A 19,300-nucleotide genomic window follows, 5' to 3' on the forward strand; every position below is an offset into this window, starting at 1 on the left:
AAATTGTTGGATCCTGAACCGATTAAGCAACGATATCGTCCACAGAATCCGTATATACAGGAAGCAATTAATTCCGAAGTCGACGAGATGTTGAAAGAAAACATCATCGAACCATCTAAAAGCCCATGGAGTTCACCAATCGTTATGGTCCGAAAGAAAGATGGTAAATTCCGATTCTGCGTGGATTTTCGAAAAGTTAATTCCGTCACCAGGAAAGACGCATACCCGTTACCGTTAATTAATGCCATACTCGATAAACTCCGCTACGCCAGATACATCTCCTGAAACAAGGATACTGGCAGGTGGCATTAACACCCGAAAGTCGACCAATTACCGCATTCACTGTACCAGGAAGAGGACTGTATCAATTCCGAGTAATGCCGTTTGGACTTCACGCCGCTCCAGCTACTTTCCAACGTTTAATGGACCGGATCATAGGGCCAGAACTAGATCCGTTTTGTTTCGCCTATTTAGACGACATAATTGTTCTGGGACGAACATTAAACGAACATTTAGAAAACCTCCGACACGTGTTTGATAGACTGATTCAAGCAAACCTCCGAATAAATCCCGAAAAGTGCGAATTTGGGAAGAAATCTTTGCGCTATTTAGGACATATTGTAACTGATCAAGGAATCCGGACCGACCCCGAAAAGATAGCCGCAATTAAAGCTATCTCCGTTCCGACTACTGTTCGTGGTTTACGAAGATTTTTAGGAATTGCCTCCTGGTATCGCCGATTTATACCAAATTTCTCTAAGATATCAGCAACGTTAAATCAATTACTAAAAAAGAAACAACGATGGAGTTGGACCGAAGAACAGGAAACCGTATTTACCGCTCTGAAATCCGCTCTTACCGATACTCCTGTATTAACGTGTCCTGATTTCAGTAAGAAATTTACGCTCCAGACCGACGCTTCTAACCAGGGACTCGGAGCAGCGTTAACCCAACCCAGCGGGGATGGAGGAGAACATGTGATTGCCTATGCCAGCCGCTCTTTAAACGAAACCGAACAATCATATTCCGTAACAGAAAAAGAATGTTTAGCCATAGTCTGGGGCATAGAGAAAATGAGACCGTATCTTGAAGGATATAAATTTACCGTAATAACAGACCATCAATCCCTCAGATGGTTACATTCGATAAAAAGTCCGTCAGGAAGAATAGCTAGATGGGCTATGTATCTAGAACAATTTGACTTTGATGTCTGTTGCATTAAAAACGGGAGACTCTACCGACATTTTTGGGATACACTAGACTTTAATGAGATGGAGATGACCGACCCGTGGAAACTTTGTCTTCCGAAATCATTACGACACCAGATTCTTAAGGAAAATCACGATTCACCGACGACAGGACATTTGGGAATTGCTAAGACGGCTACTAAGATCGCCCAACGATATTACTGGCCGGGAATTTTCCGAGACATCGCAAAATATGTTAGAAGTTGTAAGTCGTGTCAACAAAAAAGGGAAATTGTTATCTAGTAGTCTTTCTAGATCGTTTCACCAAGTGGGTAGAGTGCCGACCTCTACGAAGCGCTACAGCAAAGGCAGTGTCCAAAGCACTATATGAAACCGTAATAACAAAGTTTGGATGTAAAAAAACCGTTATAACCGATAATGGAACACAATTTACCGGACAGCCATTTCAAGAGTTATTGGATGATCTTGGAATTCATCACCGTATACTCCGCAAGCAAATCCCGTTGAACGGACCAACCGAACAATTAAAACCATGATCGCACAATTTTGTGAAGAGAATCACAAATTATGGGATGAATTTTTACCCGATTTGGTCTTCGCAATCAATACCGCAAAACATGATACTACCGGATATTCCCCAGCATTTTTAAACTTTGGAAGAGAATTAGAAGTCCCGAAAGGTCTTTACCGGATAAATGAACTAGAGTCAAAGGAATTGGAAAATGAAGACATGGGACATGCCCGAACTTTACATGCCTCAAAACTTCAGAAAATGAAAGACATTACCGATTTTGTCCAAATGAGGATAGCCCGAGGGTTTAATGAACAAAGCCATCATTAAAACCTCCGAAGACGAGACTGGCGACCGAAATTAAAAGAACTAGTAATGAAGAAAGAACATCATCTCTCGTCGCAACAGAAAGGTTTTGCGGCGAAACTAGCTCCAAAATATTCCGGTCCCTATGTGGTGTCTCGCATCCTATCACCCGTTGTATATGAAGTCCAAAATGTCCGTGGAAACCGATCCTACCGAGTCCATGTCAAAGATCTAAAACCGAATTTTTTTTACCGTAATCTAGATGCCGAAAAGAGTACAAAAAGTTTGGAAACTCAGAGGGAAGAGAGGGCTAAGGAGATCGCCAAAGAGCTCCAGGGAAGGATCGAAGCCAAGAAGAGGAAGAGGGTGATAATGCCGTGTCAGATATTGCTCTCACAGTTAAATCTGAACGGCACAGAACCATTTCAACCTTCTCCGCCGACTTCTTATACCGATTTAAATGCCCTGAAAACTCCCTCCTCCGACGAAAACCCGACCGAACCGAAAGAGACCCCGATAACGGATGCGGATTTGGCGGAGGCAATCCTTAGCGGCGAACCACTAACTCCCGCCTATACCAACGCCCTGAAAAGGTTCAGACCGGAGGGAAAGACGGGAAGAATTCGGCAGCTTTTAACAGCCCGGGATGGCCGAACCGTCAGAGCCACCGTTCCCCGTTAATCACCGTAATATAATCCGTTGTGTTGTGCTGTTATCCGCCACCAGTCTTCCTTATAAAATAATTTGCCTTGAAATTATAAGTAATAACTTTTCTATAGAACATGTCAGATATGGACATAGACATCATGTCATTAGGGTCCTGGGAGAACTTTAATTTCGAGGAGGAAAACGGCACCATGGAACCGACAACAGAGAACCTCTCTGGCGAACCGACAACAGAGAACATCTCTGGCGAACCGACAACAGGGAACATATCCGACGAACCGACAACAGAGAACATCTCCTGCGAACCGACAACAGAGAACATCTCCGACGAACCGACAACCGAGAACACCGCAACCCACCGCAAACAATATAAAGACTTCGGCACGCAAACTGATGAAGTGATACCGCCACCATTACCGCCACTCTGGGAAATTCTCGACGTGCTAGGGATGTCCTTAAATAAACGACCAAAGGAGAATCCCGAAAAACCGATACCGCCAAAACAACCAGAACCACCGAGGGCGGTAATTAAAATCAGCAAAGATACTTGCTGGAGATGCGGTAATGAGGGACATCGGCGAGAAAACTGCCAATTCGAACCAATTCTTTTCTGTTCGAGATGTGGGAAGACGGGCACAATGTCTCGATGGTGCAAATGCACCTATTGCAGCTCCTGCAAAGTATGGAGAATACCGACACAAACCAGCCAGAGACTAAAAAAAAAAAAAAATATTATTTTTTTTTGACATAGTCGTCCATGATTTTTTTATTTTTTTTCCTTAATTTTCCTTTGGGTTTAGATAACCGCATTCATTTTTTTCCGTTTTTCCTTTATTTTGAGGTCTTATTCCCCGAATTTTGTTTTATTTATTTTAATAACCGAATGATTCATTATTTTATCTTTTTCATTTCCGAGAATTTATCATTTTCTTTTGAATTCTGACCGTACCGCAAGACGGTTAGATTCACTAAGTTCCAGCGTTAAAGAAAAGAAAAAAAAACGCTTACGTTTTTTTTTACCGAACAAAAGGGGGTGTGTAACGAAGTTACATTATTTTTATTTTTCAAAAACCGAATATTCCGAAAAATTACCGAAAATTAAATATATCCGAGTATACTTCCCACACTACCTCGATACGTTACAGTTTCCACCCGATTTGTAGAAATTCCGAAAAAGATATCTTATCTCCTTATCACCGCCCGTTTATGCAACCCAATTCACATTTTATTAATTTTGATAATTTTCTTAATTAGACTTTGATTTTCTCCGTTTTCCATTTCGAAACCGTTATCTTAAATTCCAACAACGTTCCCTGACCGAATCATCAATAAATGAAAGTGATTAATAAAATTGCTGAATCACGAAAACATGTGCTTTCCGAAAAATTATTATCAAATAATTAAATAATGCCGAAACTAACAAATTTCCAAACAAGATACGACAAGCCACATGTTTCTATTAGTCCAGCCGACCGTCCCGAGGAAGTTTCAGCAGCCAGCGAGCTACCGTCGAGCTACCGTATAGCGACTATTTTTTATGATGCGGAATTAGAAATCGTAGACCGATCAAACCGATTTCAAACATTAACAAATATCATGAAATAACCGTTGAACGATTCTAAAGATGATCCGCTTATTATTAATACAATAATTCACCGAAAATCATCCCGCATCGTAATTAATTAAATTACTCCATTCCTGATGGTCATCCGTTGAAAATATTGCCCATGTAGGATTGCCCCGAACATCACCCAACTGCTGGAATTGTTTTGTGTTAAGGTGCGCGTAAATTAATACCGATTAATTGGTGTTGACGTGAAACACGTGGTCGGCAAAACGTCTGTGAATATAAGTGCCGTAAACAGTGGCCGATTTTGTTAAAAATATTTTTGTGATTTTCTGTATAAGTAAGGGTATCTTTTGATTTGTATTATAAATTTTTCCGTTAATTATTGTTGATTAATTGTTAATTACTCCGCCGTTCTTTAACCGATTTTACCCGTTCAAAAACTGTAATTATGTAATTTTATGTCCCGCATCCGATAGCGCCGTCAGAATTTTGCTATTTTTGTTAATTAGCGCCGCGCATTGTAAATTAGTCGTTGATAACTTGTACTGATACGATCCCCCACGCGGAAAAATCCAGTTTTCGCCCCAAAATGGTATAAATAGCCGGCCAAAATTCTGATTTTTAACAGTTCTTCATCAGATCTACAACAGTTCTTCATCAGATCTACAACAGTTCTTCATCAGATCTAGAACAGTTCTTCATCAGATCTACAACAGTTCTTCATCAGATCTACAACAGTTCTTCAACAGTTCCGAAGACACCCGCTAATTTTTTTCTTAGAAATATCCGTATTTCAATTTTACCGTAAGTCCGATTTATTTTGAAAGACTTTGATTTTATTTTTGTTAACTTTCATTAATTGTTGTACATTTTGTCCCAACCTTAATACTCTTGGAAGGTTCTTCGAGTATTCCGTTCCTTTGCACCTTAGGAAGGTTTCCAGGTGTATCCCATACCTCCGCCTCATTTTTTATTTGTTTAATTTAAACTCATTTATTATAAAGTCAAAGTCTGGTCAATTTATTCCCACAGTCCCCATTCTCCGACCGTGGTCACAAAGCAATAAACTGCCCTCCTATTTGTTTATTTTATTTTTAATAAAGTTGATAGTTATTTGTTTTCCGAATTTTTCTTGTTTTCTTCTTTCCCATACCGAATCCCTGGATCTCCGACTGTAACCCCCAAAAGTTACCTGGAGGCGAAAGAGTTCCTTAACTCTCTAAACATAAGGTGGCGCCCGAGACCGTTAACATCCCGAACACATAACAGGGCACCAAGACCCCTTTTCCTAGGACCGAACCAGGATAGGTCGTCGCAGATTGAACACAATCAAGAATTCGTTCATTGTTTTGAGACTTGTAAAAATCTGTTAATAAATGAACCTTTACTTCAATATCCCGATTTTTCAAAACAATTTAATTTAACAACCGATGCCAGTAATGTAGCTCTTGGTGCTATTTTATCGCAAGGACCAATTGGTAGCGATCTACCTATAGCTTACGCATCGAGAACATTAAATGACTCTGAACAAAATTATTCGACAATCGAGAAAGAATTACTTTCGATTGTCTGGGCAACAAAATATTTCAGACCCTACCTTTTTGGAAGAAAATTTAACTTCATAACAGACCATAAACCACTCCAATGGTTATTTTCATTAAAAGAGCCTCAATCCAAATTACTTCGATGGCGTATTAAACTCGAGGAATTTGACTATAACATTATTTACAAAAAAGGTAAATTAAATACCAACGCCGACGCACTTTCGCGAATAGAATTAAACACTAAAGAAACATTCGATATCTTAGCATACATGAATGACTCCAATACCAATATTACTTCCGTACCTGTCGATGATAATGACTCTATTCAAGTCCACCCAGACGACGAACCTTTAGATATCATTGACTTAGATAATATTCCAGATTTAGATGACACACTTCACTCAAATGACGATCAAAATCCAATAGTTGACATACCTATTTCCAATACCCCTATTAATCACGGATATAATCAATTAATAATATCTTCTGTTTTACACAGTCCAGCGAAACCCAAACATGAAAAATTGTTTGAAAATAAGCAACGAATTTATGTACAATTCTCAAAATCAAACTTAGAGACTTAGAGACTGAAATAATAAATTTTGTTAAACAATTTATAATACCCAACATTCAGTATCATTTGTATTTTGACGACAAAGATTTGTACGAACCTTTTTGTGAAATTTTTAGACGAAATTTTAAATGGCCCTCCTTTAAATTTAAACGTTGTCTCCAAAAATTGATAGATGTTACCGACCGTAATGATATACGTGAATTAATTCAAAATTATCACGAAGGTAAGTCCAATCATCGAGAAATCGATGAAACTGAACAGAGAATAAAATCAAAATATTATTGGCCAAATTTAAAAAATTCTATACAGACTTACATTAATGAATGTGAAATCTGTCAACAAGCCAAATATCAAAGGAACCCAATAAAAATGGAATTAAATATCACCCCTACTGCCATAAGACCTTTTGAAATCATCCATATGGACACGTATACTTTAGAAAAATCTAAATTTCTAACGATTATCGATAGCTTTTCAAAATATGCTCAAGCATATCCTTTAAATTCTTTAGCTGCTATAGAAATCGTAGACAGATTATTAATTTACTTTTCACATCATGGCATACCCAACCAAATCATAGTTGATAATGGTACCGAATTTAAAAATAACCTTTTTACCGAACTTTTGGCACTTCATAAAATAAAATTACATTTTATCACACGTCATCATCCTCAATCTAATGGTGTTATAGAGAGACTTCATTCAACTCTTGCTGAACACATTCGTTTATTAAATTCTGAAGGTTTTGCAACCACAACTATACAATCCAGAATGATTTATGCAATACTAGCTTACAATCAATCATTACATTCTGCTACTAAATTTAAACCAGTAGATGTAATTAATGCCCATATAAATAATGGCGACCCTTTCGGTATTAATGTAAATACCCATCTTTTGAATGATTATATGCATCAACATAAAGAAAAAGCAAAGTTAATGTACTCCAGAATTAATGAAAATTTGATCAATAAAAAACAAACAATGATTGACAACATCAATAAAAACCGTGACAAACCTACATTATTCAAGCCACAACAAAAAGTGTTTATTAAAAAGCATAAAAGGAAAAAATTAGCGAATAAATTTGACAAAAGTACAAATATCTTAACATCTGATCTTGATAAAAAAGTAATCTCTACCAATACGCAAGGTAAAATACATATGGATAATCTTAAACGACCTTTGAAGCAGACGTATGACTTTAGTACAAATATTTCTTAAAATTATAGGTTACCCCCCGGACAAAATCGTAATTCGAAATTTAGAAAAGAATTCCGGAATAATACCCCTTCACTTAGGAAATGCTAAAGTAGAAGAATTTTCTCACACGCTCATACATTACCAAGACTTGAATCCAATAATTATTGAAACGAATAAACTTTACCAAAAATCAAAAACAATTATCGGACTACTTCACAAAAATTATGAACATTCATTCGAAATGTCGAATTATTTGAAAGTGTTAAGATTAATCTGTATACGTACCGAAAACAAATTAAAGGAAATTATACCCCATCCACAACGTACAAGACGTGGATTGATCAATGGTCTAGGTTCAATATTTAAAGCAGTCTCAGGCAATTTGGATGCATCAGACGGAGAACGTTATGATAATTTAATTACTCAATTACAGAAAAATCAAGATAAATTAAGTACTAGCATTGTCACCCAAAATTCGATTTGTTTAGATATTAATAAATTCAATAAAACAATTATGGAAATTAATCATAACAAGAAAGTATTAGATTCAAAGATCGATCAACTTTCGTTAATAATTAATCATTCTGAATACGATCGAAACATTACGTTTATAAAAGATACTTTGATCCAAATGATAAATTTGTACGAAGTGATACAATCAGTTTTGCAGGATGTTGAAAATGCTATTACGTTGGCTAAATTAAAAGTGATGCACCCCAGCATAATCACAGTAATTGATTTATTTAGATCATTAAAACAATTGACCAAACAAGTTAACGTTAATCAACTACCTATGGAGTTAACACTTGAAAACACTTTGTTTTTAGAAAAATTAATTGAAGTTGAATGTTACATTTCTAACAATAGAGTAACGTATTTAATACACATTCCTATAACCTATCCATACCAATTTGAATATTTTCACCTGTATTCCATCCCAATACTAAGTAAGAATCGTCTAAAGACAGTGATTTCAAAAGATAAATATTTGATAAAGAATGAAATGTATTTTGAATTTAAAAATCAACCATGTAAACGGATGTTTCCACAACTTTATATTTGTAAAAAATTAAATCTTGAACAATTCACTGAAACGTGCAAACAATTGCAGAGAAACAGAAATAAAAATTGCCGAATTAATTGTGAAGCAATTAGACAACACCAACCAATGGATTTGGGTAATTCCTATACCACAATTCCTACAATTGGAGTGTAATTGTCAAGATGAAACCATAAGAATGCACGGAACTTACCTGTCCGAAATACCTGTGGGATGTAAGATTTCATTCAACAATAGAACCATAATAAATAAAGTCCAAACAACTAATAGAACGAAATCAATATTATTTCCTGAATTAGAAGAAACACCAGATCCGACATTGCCTTATCTTAACTTGACTCTACATATAAAAGATATTGGTTTAGATGAACTTCATGAACTGAAATCAAGGATCATCGTCAATAATCCATTGACAATCATTATCTATGTAATCGTAAAATTGTTCATTGTGTGTTTAATTTATAGAAAAATAAGAAAACATCAAAAATCGAAATCCCAGGTTATCGATTCCAATAATATTCAACTTCCGTCCCTCTGAGTTGAATCTAATGGGGGAGGAGTTATATCTACATATTCCCGTGAGAACTTATAAAGAAGATACGCTGTTTCTGGAAAAGAGATGATAAGGACATTACATCGTTAATTCCTGAAGCAGATGTTTTACTTAGAATTAAGTTTAATTTCTTTTAGTAAATTCTTTTCCATTGTTAGGAATTAGAATTAGTTTAACCTCCGACTTGTTAAGATCGTTATAATAAATAAAGTTAATTTTTAAAAAGAAACTCTTGCGGTGTTATTAGAAAACTAGTGCACGGAAATTTATTGTCTTTCGTAAATGACAAAAAAACAAAGCTCGATGAAGAAATACTAGAGGAAACAATAAATTCTGCAGATATTGAACCTATACAATCAACTTATGAAACAAATGAAACATTAGCTTCATGTTTATCGGCATCATCTATAACATCATTGGAATCATGCACAGTACGCAATTGTCAACTACCAGATTGTTGGACAGAAAGACAAGTGAGTTTGTTCACAGAACAATATAAATGGCCTTTTAGTGGTAAAAGATGGCAAATTAGGTTGTAAAGACTGTTCAAAAATGAAAACTTTAGCAATAGAAAACAAAAAACATAATCACGTATCAAATGAGTGGATTTCATGTTCTATAATTTCTATTGGAACTAAAAACGACACAAGGCAAAGTTTTCTACGCAAAAAAATTAAAGAACATTCCACTTCATGCTCACATTTAAAAATTCAAGAAAGAATTATTCAATGTAACAAGCAAGTTTTAGCAAATGTAGTTAAAATATTTAATTCTGAAGCAATTAACATTACTGTAAAAATTTTTAACACAGTTTAGTATTGTTAAACGAAACAGACCATTGTCTGTTTAGAAGCAGCTTTGGAATTACAAGAAAAAAATGGTGTTAATATAGGAAATTGTTTACATTCCAGACGTACTGCCACTAGAATTGTCGAATTGTCTTACCGACTTGACGGATTTGATAAAAATTAATTACAAAGAAATCTCATAGGATTCTGTTCAGAGGGTGCATCGACAATGTTAGGAAGAAAATCTGAAGTACAAAATTAACTGAAATGAAACATTAAAAAATATAATAAAAAATTAACTGAAATGTGTCCAAATATAATCGTGAGGTATTGTTTGAATCACCGATTGCAATTGGCACAAGATGATTCCATAAGCGAAATTAAACAAGTAAATTTTAAAATATTTTTAGACAAAATATATGCGATATATCATCAGTCAAATAAAAACCAAGCCGAATTGGAAACTATTTCTAGTGATTTGAACCTAGAAATAATAAAAATTGGTCGCGTTTTTGGACCTCGTTGGGCATCCTGTAGCTTACGCGCAGCTACCGCTGTGTGGCGAGCATACCCAGCGTTGTATAAACATTTTATCCAGTCCAAATCAAATTCAGGAATGGCCAAAAGATTAACACATTTGTGATGTTGATGATATACATTTGATGTGTACTTTCTGTCAACTATCCATGGCACAAATACGGTGGAAATAGAAAAAGAGAATAATAAGCTAACGAACAAAAAGTGGCTATTGATTATAATTTTACAATGGGGGTGTTGACCGAGTCGATCAACACCTTTCCAACTACCCACTTCTTAGAAAACGCGGAAAAAAATATAAAAATTTTTTTTTCATCTTATGGAACAGGCGTTATGTGATGGAACATATGAGTTCTTATGTGGTGTATACAAAAACTGGCAGTTCTATGACTCATGTGGAGTTTAGGAGGTTAGCTCATACCATTCACCGAAATTTTCTTCTAAAGGTGGGCGCCCCAGTAAAACTCCAAACCCTTTGCGACAAACATCACTTTTTGAAATCAATTCCTGTAACTGGAAATAAAAGTAGACCTACAAAAAGATGTGTGGTGTGTTGTTCCAAGCGAGATAGCTCAGGGAAACGCATTCGAAGAGAGAGTCGTTATGCCCAAATTGTGAAGTTGATCTCTGTTTGGAGCCCTGTTTCGAAATAAATCACACCAAGTCAATCTATTGATTTCTTTTGTATAATTTATTACTTTAAATGATGTACACTCTCCTGGTAGCCGCAAGTCGGTATACACTAGACTATAGGCTACCAGTCAGGCTCGGACCCCCCCGGGTCCAACAACAACAGCAGTCACAAAGATTTTTTTAGTTCCACCACGCATTTATTTTTGGATTTAGAGTGCATTAAAGAAGGGGTGGTGGAAAAACCTAAATATTTTTGGGTACTATATATAAACAGTTTTTCCTTTTTTAAATTTACTTATGTTTTTAACATGGCTGAGGTAAGTTGAATATTTAGACCATAATGTTAGATATAAATTTCTATTTTTTTTTAGACTCATCAATTGTCAATGTTCTTGCTGCGTCCGTGTGGAGAAGTGTTACTTAACAGCTTGAGGGAATGGGGTTTCATTCCAAAAGAAGGCGACTACAAATGTCCACAATGCGAGGAGCCACTAGTTCTGCAACAAAATAGCCGATCCAGAGATGGCTATATGTGGGCCTGTAATGGTCGTGTTTCCATTCAGAAACAAAAGAAGCAAAAGTGCGGTAAGACTGTATCGTTTCGTACCGGCACGTTTTTTGCAAACTCTAAATTAGAAATTTCTCAAATTTTAGGGTTCGCGTCTTTATGGGTAGATAAGGTAAGTCTGAAAGTCATCGCGAAACTCACTCAAATGTCTCTGCAATCTGCGGTCGACTCAGCATCGTTCTGTCGCGAGGTTTTTCGCGAGGAATTTGTATTAGACAAATTCCTATTGCACCCGGATATGTTAGGCGGTCCGGATTCTGTCGTCGAGATAGACGAGAGTAAATTTGGCCGACGTAAATATCATCGCGGACACCGCGTCGAAGGGCAATGGGTGTTTGGTGGATACGAACGTGGCACAGGGCGTGCGTTTATGGAGGTCGTAGAAAACAGAACGGCGGACACTCTTCTACCAATTATTCAAAAATGGATTCGTCCAGGGACTACCATTATTTCTGATTATTGGAAGTCGTATGACCATTTGGAGAGAGAGGGGTCCGTACACTTAAAGGTAAACCACTCGATAAATTTTGTAGATCCGCAATCTGGAGCGCATACCAACGCAATCGAGTGGTCGTGGCGAAGGTGTCACGCCTCAATTCACAATCGTTTCCAAAATCTGATAAGTTACCACAATTACCCTTTTCAACCGCCCGAGTTGACCGATGTTGTCGCGAGATCCTAGCCTGCTCAGTGAAGACGGGGTGGATTTAATTTTTAAGGCGCCACACCACTTATTTCCCGCAGCACCCACTAGTAGTGAAGTGAAGATGGTAATTTTAATAGGTTTAAGGTAGATTGAAAAACACACACAAATTACACCAAAAACAATTTAAATGTAAGGTATCTCTATTGATCCACAAACCAAAATTCAAAACAATTAATTTTAACAATAAAAAAAATTGACTTGAGATTCAAGAAAATATGCTAAACGCAAAAAAAAAATATAAAATTTCCAAAATAATAAGATTGCTGTTTAAGAACAACACCCAACTTTAAATTAAAAAAAAATAAATCTCCTGAATCAATAAGCTTACTGGTGTGGGGAAACTTCTCAAAATTAAATATTTTAATGAAAAAGACCAAAGAGTCCCAAACAGAAAATCTTTTACAAAAAAAAATTAATCTCACAAGGTGTTACACGTTACTTTAGTTAATGAAAATATCTTTAACATATAATAATAAATTTCAATGAAAGAACAATCTTTCTCTCTTAAATATTCTTTTTTTTTTTTTTTTTTTTTAATATAATCGAAGACAACAATTAAATCAGATCTGACCTTTTCCTCAAAATGATCTTCCCACTTCCAGGATTCCCAAAATTATTGACTGAGGTTGACCTCCAGCGAATTCCCTTCCAGATGGCAGATTTTTGAAGGAAGAAAACACTAGGTAAGGATGCTCAAAATATGGATTCGTTCCCAAACGTACTCAAAACTTATTTCCTTTTTAGATTTGCCGGATACAAAAAAAAAGCACTTCAAGATGGCGATCGAATTTTCAATCGAACGTGTTTCGATAGAACTTTTATAATTTTCGATTGTCTCGAGACTAAACTTTGGATTGTCCCGAGACTAAAAGGCCTTAAGTTCGGCTAGGCATAAATAAAGTCAACTTTAAAAAAAATGTTTCCAACCGTGTAATTATTCTCCGGAAAAATTCCGATTGTTGAAGTAAAACAATTACTTTCAAACCCTGTGCCTGGTGATTAACTCCGCTACCGCGTAATTTGAATTTACGACCCAAACAAATTTCTCCAAAATTCCAAAATGTCGCAAAACCTATCAAATTTACATCACTCGTACACTTTACACGTATGACTTCTCTACAGCGAAATCGAGAATCAGAGTGCCGTACTTCCGGACCGCTCTTGAACAAAACTCGAAAATTTCAAAAAAAACTCGATCAAGACGTCACGTATTCTACTACGATGTTCAAATTATTACCGTAAATCCTCAATTACACTACTTTCAGTTTTGCGAATTGTACAAGATTATTTAAATAAAAATCTCAAACGTAATTACGACTCGATTACCGTGTCTAATACTTTAAAAAATCCCAACAAACTTTAATTAATCTACCAATCTCAAAAATCACTCCCGCCCTCTAACCTAAAATAGCAACATTAAAAAATTTACAAGGAAACAGGAATCCACCTTCCTTCTGGTTTATCGCTAGAATCAAACTCAAAAACAACAACATATACGTAACCTCAACTCAAATCTCAAATCAATCAATCACCAAAGGATACCTTACATTTTACATAAACAAAGGATTAACTAGGAAAGCTAGGAAAAAGGATGGTAAAAAAAAATACCGTAACATTCCCCTCTAACCTATATAAAAGAAATTTACGCAGTAAATTTCTGCTGTAAAAAATACCTATAATTCTTCCGAATAACTGAATTAACTACATTACCGATGCAACTGAATCTCAAAATTTAACTACTGTTCACCAACCGTTTCCCAACAAAATGACGTTACCATTACCATTACATGGCATCTTTATAGGTCCCTACAAATTTAACAAAGGTAAGTACATAAACATCTTAATTACTCTACAACACATTTCCGCTTTACATTTATTATAATTACTTAATACATTTCCACCATATACCACACTATACACTTATAAACTCTCCCAAATGTAAATAAACTATATCACAGTTGTAGGTTGAGTTGGATATACCGATTCGTTCCAAGGATTCTTACCTTTCGCCGATTATACGGTGGTCAATTCTTCTGCCCGAGCCACAGGGCTAACTTCAACTAACTATTTTCTTTACACTTCTTAAGGTGAGTACTATGCCAGTGTCCAATTAATTTTTCACCATCCAAATTTTCCAGTTCAAAGATATCGGAAGTAAGAGCTTTACAAATTCTAAATGGTCCCAAAAATTTCTCTGACAGTTTTGCATTAAAAAAGTTGTCTAAAGTTGTACCGATTCATCGATCTCTCTCCATGATGTTTGATTCTCTTATGAATTTCTGCATACAGCTGATCTTTCCTTTTAATTATATCCCCTTTCTTTTCCTTTTTAAGTGACTCTACCAGATCTCGATGCTCATCACCACGAGTAACCATTTCTCTACCAAAATTGATGAAATATGGCGAGCAACCGGTTGTTTCATGGGTTGCTGTTCTCAAGGCACACAATATTTTAGGCAGAAATGTGTCCCATCGACGATGGTTGTCATTAATATACCCAACTAACATCGTTTTTATGGTTCGATTGACTCGCTCGGTTGGATTCGCTTGGGCATGATAAAATGGTGTAAACTGTTGTTTAACCTGGTAAGCCTGCATCAGCCTAGCAAATTCTCTAGATCGAAATTGAACACCATTATCTGAAATCAAAATCTCTGGCACTCCAAATAACAAAAACACACTTTCTTCTAAACATTTGATGATCATTGAAGCTGTAGCCTGTCGTAAAGCAAACACTAAGGGAAACTTACTAAATAGATCTAACACCACCAATATGTAAGCGTAACCACGACCACTTCGCGGTAGAGGCCCGATAATATCCACACTCACATATTGCCATGGTCTCACTGCACGTACATGACTGAACATCTTTCCAGCTTTCCCAGTTTGTTCAGGTTTCGATTTTTGACATACCTGACAACCAATCACATGATCGTGAACATCGGCTTTCATTTTGGGCCAAAAATAGTTTCGATTAATTTTTGAGTAGGTTTTAAAAATCCCCAAATGTCCTCCTTCTTCTGGCGAATTGTGAAATCGATATAAAAGTCCTTTTCTTTCCTGCTTTGGAACGACATACTTCCAACTAGCGAAATTTTGTTTTCCATCTTTGGATTTAACATACTTAAAGATTTTTTCTTGATCTATCCGATAGTTACTAAATTGATGAGGATTCTTTATGATTTTAGCTTTCAACTTTTCAACCCAAGGATCTATTTTCGGAATTTTCTCGATACATTCAATAGTCACCGGCACAGTCCTCGAAAGTAAATCCGGCACCACATGTTCCTTGCCCTTACGATGTTTAATCGTAAATGTGTACTGTTGCAGCCTTACTGCCCAACGCGCAAGTCTTCCACTAGGATTCTTCAAGTTATTAAGCCACACCAATGAATAATGATCAGTTAAGACAGTAAAATGGGCTCCCTCCACATACGGCCTCAATTTTTCTATCGCCCATAGAACGGCCAGGCATTCCTTTTCGGTTGTGGAATATTTTCTTTCTTGAAGGGATAACGAGCGGCTCAAATATGCAATTACCTTTTCTTCACCCTGTATGGTTTGACTAAGTACAGCTCCTAGTCCAAAATCAGAGGCGTCTGTTTGTATCACGAATTCTTGTTCAAAATCGGGGCATGTCAATACAGGTGCGGTGATCAGATGTTCTTTGATACTATTCCAGGAATTCTCACATTCTGGGCTCCAAATAAATTTCTGGTTCTTACGCAGCAAATTTGTCAATGGCGCGATCATCGTGGAAAGCCCAGGGACGAATCTTCGATACCAGGATGCCACACCTAGCATTCTCCTTACTTCTGAGACCTTCCGAGGGGTTGGTATTTCCAAAATAGCCTTGACCTTTTCCGGGTCTACTTGGAGTCCGTTCCTATCCACCACATAACCAAGGTATGTCAAAGATTCTCGGCAAAAATTGCATTTATCTTTACTTAAGGTGAGTCCGGCTTCCGTTATCCTTCTCAATACTTCTTCTAAGATTTCAAGATGTTTATCTAAAGTTGATGTAACTATGACTATGTCATCGAGATAGACGAAGACGAAAGGTTCGAGGTCAGCTCCCAGAACATTGTCGATGAAACGTTGCCATGTTGCTGGTGAGTTCGATAAACCGAAAGGCATACGTTTAAATTGGTACAAGCCACGATTGGGGACAGTGAACGCCGTATATTCTTTACTCTTTTCCTCCATCGGGATCTGCCAATATGCGGATTTTATGTCTAAAGAAGTTAAGTATTTAGCATCTCTTAAACGATCAAGGGTTGATGAAATTCTCGGTAACGGATAGGCATCTCGCTGCGTTAATTGATTGACCTTTCTGTAATCAACACAAAATCGATATCCTCCTTCTTTTTTTGGCACAAGTAAAATAGGTGAGGCCCACGGACTATTAGATTTTTCAATCACGTCCATCTTAAGCATTTCCTCCAATTCCCGATCAATGATCTTCTGTATAGCAGGGGATACAGGATAATACCTCTGCTTAACAGGACTACCGTTCACAATAATCCGATGTTCAACAGATGTCGCTTTCCCAAGGGTTTTGTCAGGTAAATTGTTAAAGATTCTATCCGCCACATATTGTAGTCTTTGTTCCTCGTCAGGTTTTAAGGCTGATCTGGATCGAATGGAATTAACTTCAATAATAGGTAATTCTTTCGAAAATTGCCATTGACCATTTCTCAGGTCAGGTACAATACCCATAGTTTTCCAGAAGTTGGTTCCCAAGATCAAGGTGTGTTTCAACTCAGGGATTAAAAGTATTTCCACAATGTTTACACGATTCATCAAAGTTACTGGTACATTTGCTATTCCCGACACTAAACATTTTTCACCGTTTGCCACTCTACACGAAAAACTGCACGGCTTAATAACATAACTCAACCTTTTCAACAACTCCTTACCACCACTTCCCAAGATCGTGTTAGTAGCTCCAGAATCCAACAATCCGATAATTTTTCTACCCAAAATACTAACTTCTAAGTAAGGACGTTCATCATTGTTGACTGCAGCAAAAATATAATCTAGTATCACTCTGACCGCTTTATCTCTTGGTTCCTGACAACGTGCCCTGGACTCGTTTCCCGAACATCTGGGACAAGATTTACGTGTCACTTCAGGCTTTCCACATCCGAAACAATGTTTCCGTTGAGGATTCCGACAATCACGTGAATTGTGGCCACTTTTTCCACAGTTCCAGCATTTCTTTACCAATACTCTCTGATTTTCCGAACTCGATGACTGAGTCTCGTCGTTGCTAGTTCTGACAAACGCTAAATCAGGTTCTAAGGCATCACATCTCCTTGGTGGAGGTGCGTAATTATCTACCGAAACACGAATAGCTTCTATTTTCCTGCCAAGCTGCAAAAGTTGATCGATTGATTTTACCTCTGTTAAGGTTAACTGACGTTGAACTGCGGGGATTAAATTTTTCATAATGATTTTCAACTGAATAGCTTCAGGGACTTTAATGTTCATACGGGCAAACAGATTTTTCATTGTGGCGATGTAAATTCCTATGGATTCAGATGAAGCTTGCGTCCTCTTCTTAATCTCTTCCAACAGACGATCGTCGTAATCATCCGACTGAAATTCCTGCCTCAGTCCATCGACCAATTCATCCCACGAATCAAACGCACTTCGATTGGCTCTGTACCAAATTAAAGCTTTGCCCACAAACAGATCAATAGCCGATAAAAATAAGATATTTTTCGTAACACCTCTAGCGAAGCTCAATTCTTTTACTCGTTCCAAAAATGCATTCAAAGAGGAAGTGGGTTCTCCAGCGAAAGTTAAGCCCCATTTCGAAACTGGAATCGCTTTAACTAATGGTCGGGCTCTTGCCTCTTCTGTCGATGTGTCTGAATCTATCTCTTCTGAAGACTCCTCAACTTCCATCAAACTGGCATCCAAAACAGTCTTCGTCGGTGTGGAATGATGATGTTTTCCTTTTACTTCCAATTTAGATGTTAAAGTAACAATCGTTGAAATCATTTTAGACTTAATCCGCTCGTCCTCTTTACCTTCAGGGTTGGTCCGAGTAGCTCTCTCCAACAGATGAGTCAATCTATTTTCCAATCTTTTATATTCGTTGGAAGATCTGGTGCCTTGTAAATTTTCCACTGCCTCCGTAAGTAAAGTAATCTTGTCATTCACCGTATCTGTATCTTCCTTGAAAGTAAAGGGGTAATCTGGCCAAGTAAAGCTCTTATCCTTTTCTAATCTTCTTAATTTTCTCAGGGTTTGACGCATCTCGTCACAAGAAGACTTTCCTGAGATTCCTCTAATCTTCAATTCGTAAGTTAATTCTTCTACATTTAAACGATTCACTTCCATCTTTTCTATATATATCTCTACTTCTACCACCAATATAATCAAAGGTCAGAATGCTGGTTATTATTGCGCAACAATTATACCACCCAACTAAGTTCACAAAAAAATTGCAAACACAAACAGCAATTTAACAATAGCAATATTAAAGTAGATGTTAACTATTATTGTATAAGGCAAATCTTTAATTGTAATGAAACTATCGTGATCGCTTTCGATATAATTTCCGAATATATTTTTAATTATGGCCCAAATTTTAACTAGACTGATTTTTCTTTTTTTTTTTTTTTATTTTATTTTTTTTTTTTTATATGATCCTAAACGTATCTATCTTGTTTTCGTCAGGGCCCCACGTTGGGCGCCAAAAATGTCACGCCTCAATTCACAATCGTTTCCAAAATCTGATAAGTTACCACAATTACCCTTTTCAACCGCCCGAGTTGACCGATGTTGTCGCGAGATCCTAGCCTGCTCAGTGAAGACGGGGTGGATTTAATTTTTAAGGCGCCACACCACTTATTTCCCGCG

The 19,300-nt window shown here is 36.8% G+C and overlaps 1 long non-coding RNA gene across 1 annotated transcript; it reads left to right on the forward strand.

Annotated features, from left to right (window-relative positions):
- The first annotated feature begins 12,464 nt into the window (after positions 1–12,464).
- Positions 12,465–13,668, forward strand: LOC139431155 (uncharacterized). Its single transcript, XR_011641454.1, has 3 exons — positions 12,465–12,511; positions 13,030–13,110; positions 13,172–13,668. It is a non-coding gene; the product is annotated as an uncharacterized lncRNA (long non-coding RNA).
- Positions 13,669–19,300: the final 5,632 nt, after the last annotated feature.

Source organism: Onthophagus taurus, chromosome 8 (assembly GCF_036711975.1).
Source record: "Onthophagus taurus isolate NC chromosome 8, IU_Otau_3.0, whole genome shotgun sequence".
Taxonomy (NCBI): domain Eukaryota; kingdom Metazoa; phylum Arthropoda; class Insecta; order Coleoptera; family Scarabaeidae; genus Onthophagus; species Onthophagus taurus.